Source organism: Palaemon carinicauda, chromosome 7, assembly GCF_036898095.1.
Source record: "Palaemon carinicauda isolate YSFRI2023 chromosome 7, ASM3689809v2, whole genome shotgun sequence".
Taxonomy (NCBI): Eukaryota; Metazoa; Arthropoda; class Malacostraca; order Decapoda; family Palaemonidae; genus Palaemon; species Palaemon carinicauda.
The window spans coordinates 166163536-166166035 of NC_090731.1; the positions used below are offsets into that span (position 1 = coordinate 166163536).

Below are 2500 nucleotides of genomic sequence, written 5' to 3' on the forward strand. Positions count from 1 at the left end.
TAAGCAGCTTTTCTAGGAGAAGGACACTCCAAAATCAAACCATTGTTGTCAAGTCTTGGGTAGTGCCATAGCCTTTGTACATGATCTTCCACTATCTTAGAGTAGAGTTCTCTTGCTTGAGGGTACGCTTGGGCACACTATTTCTCTTATTTCTCTTCTTGTTTTTTAAATTTTTATAGTTTCTATATGAAATATTTATTTTAATGTGGATACTGTTGTTTAGACATTGTCATTGTTAATTACCTTTCTTGTAGTTTCCGTATTTCCTTTCCACACTGGGCTATTTTCCCTGTTGGAGCCCTCGGGCTTATAGCATTCTGCTTTTCCGACTACGGTTGTAGCTTTGCAAATAATAATAATAATAAAAATAATAATGATAATAATAATAATAATGATAACAACATCCACTAATAGTGTCACGTTATTACTTCCCTTTTTCTGTTGATTAATCTGGTAATAAAATTACTTAATACTTGATGAAGTGATTTCAATTAATCATTGATAACTTTAATTAAGTAACCTTATTAGATATCACCCATTAGTGGATTTAACTATTAAAACCAACATATTCATGAATATCCAACATTAGTTCAATATCTGTGAATGTAATCGCAAAGCATTATCGATAAAAATCTGTTTATCTTAGATTTCTGCATTAAAACACAGATATGAAATCAGATTCTGTTATTATTATTATTATTATTATTATTATTATTATTATTATTATTATTATTATTATTATTATTATTTTTATTATTATTATTTTTATTATTATCATTATTATTATTATTATTATTATTATTACTGTCACCACTCCACTAAAAATATAGAAGTGAAGCCAATTTAATTCTTATATGGTTAACAGAAAGGCTTTTTTAAATTGTAATTACACTGATGGAATATATATATATATATATATATATATATATATATATATATATATATATATATAGATATATGTATGTATGTATATATATAAAGATAGCTTGAAATATAGATAATATGCTTTCTCGTAATATGCTTCGATGATTTCCCTAATATTATGCCTTCATCTTATCTTCATACTTCAAAGTCCAATCGTTTAGACTTTGACCTTTAAGCATAAGAAATCCACCCACCTATGATTTTTCATACTGCTAATTAGAATAATTTTTACTAAAGTCAATTCTTTTTAGTGAGGCAGATTTGCAGCGACTCGCTAGGGTGCCCTTTTAGCTTGGAAAAATTTTCCTGATCGCTGATTGGTTGGACAAGGTAATTCTAACCAATCAGCGATCAGGAACTTTTCCGAGCTAAAAGAGCACCGCTGAGAATCGGTGCCAATGCGCCTCATTAAAAAAATTTAGTATAGTATCCTATCAGAGAGGTGCATGATCTCTCTCTCTCTCTCTCTCTCTCTCTCTCTCTCTCTCTCTCTCTCTCTCTCTCTCTCTCTCTCTCTCTCTCTGCTCCTTACCTTCGAAGTTGCAGTTCTACATTTCATTGACATGAATTATAGATTGTAAGTTGCAGAAATCATTTATATTTTATTTTATTTATATATATATATATATATATATATATATATATATATATATATATATATATATACAGCATATATATATATATATATATATATATATATATATATATATATATATATTTATATATATATATATATATATATATATATATATTTATATTTATATATATACATATATATATATATATATATATATATGTATATATATATATGAGTGTGTATATATATATATATATATATATGTATATATATATAAATATATTGTATGTATATGACTACCTCCTCTCTCCAGGCACTTGCTCTTTATTATATAGGGGAGATGCGTGTGTATCTTCCTGTGTATGTATGTCTGTATATAAGTGTATGTTCGCAAAACCTTTCAATGCGTAAAAACTGCGTATCTTGTTTTTCCCTGAAAGATTCGTGATTTATATAAAATGTTATCTTTTGTTATAGTTTTTTATCTGTAGATTTTTGTTCTCCCTTTTTTATTCAGATGAACGTTATCGAAAGTGTAATCCCATTTTCTATTTTTTATCTGGGGATGAAATAAAAAGGGGGAAGGAAAGAAGTGGATTAGAAAAGGGTTCTAGCTCTAAATAAAAGGATTGAACTCAATCCTAAAAGAATGAGGATTATATTAGTCATTTTTATAAATATAACTGCATTCAACTGTAATTAAAATGGATTAATTTTCCCTGCATCATAAGACTCTTCATTCATTTCGTTTTTCTTAAATTCTAATTTAATTTCTTTAATGCTAATTCAATTAAGATATAATTAGCATATTTCTAAATCCACTGATTTAGAAATTACTTAGGATAATCTAATAATGTATTCCATTATTTTACGTTCATAGTAAATTTCGTAATTATATTAAACATATATTATTATTATTATTACTAGCTAAGCTACAACCCTAGTTGGAAAAGCAGGCTGCTATAAGCCCAGAGGCTCCAACAGGGAAAATAGCCCAGT

General features: G+C 27.1%; 1 protein-coding gene across 1 annotated transcript in view; it reads left to right on the forward strand.

The window, feature by feature from the left end:
- The window catches only part of LOC137644128 (FAD-dependent oxidoreductase domain-containing protein 2-like), a 290079-nt gene that overhangs the window by 164120 nt on the left and 123459 nt on the right, over window positions 1–2500 (forward strand). The gene's annotated exons all lie outside the window — the stretch shown is intronic.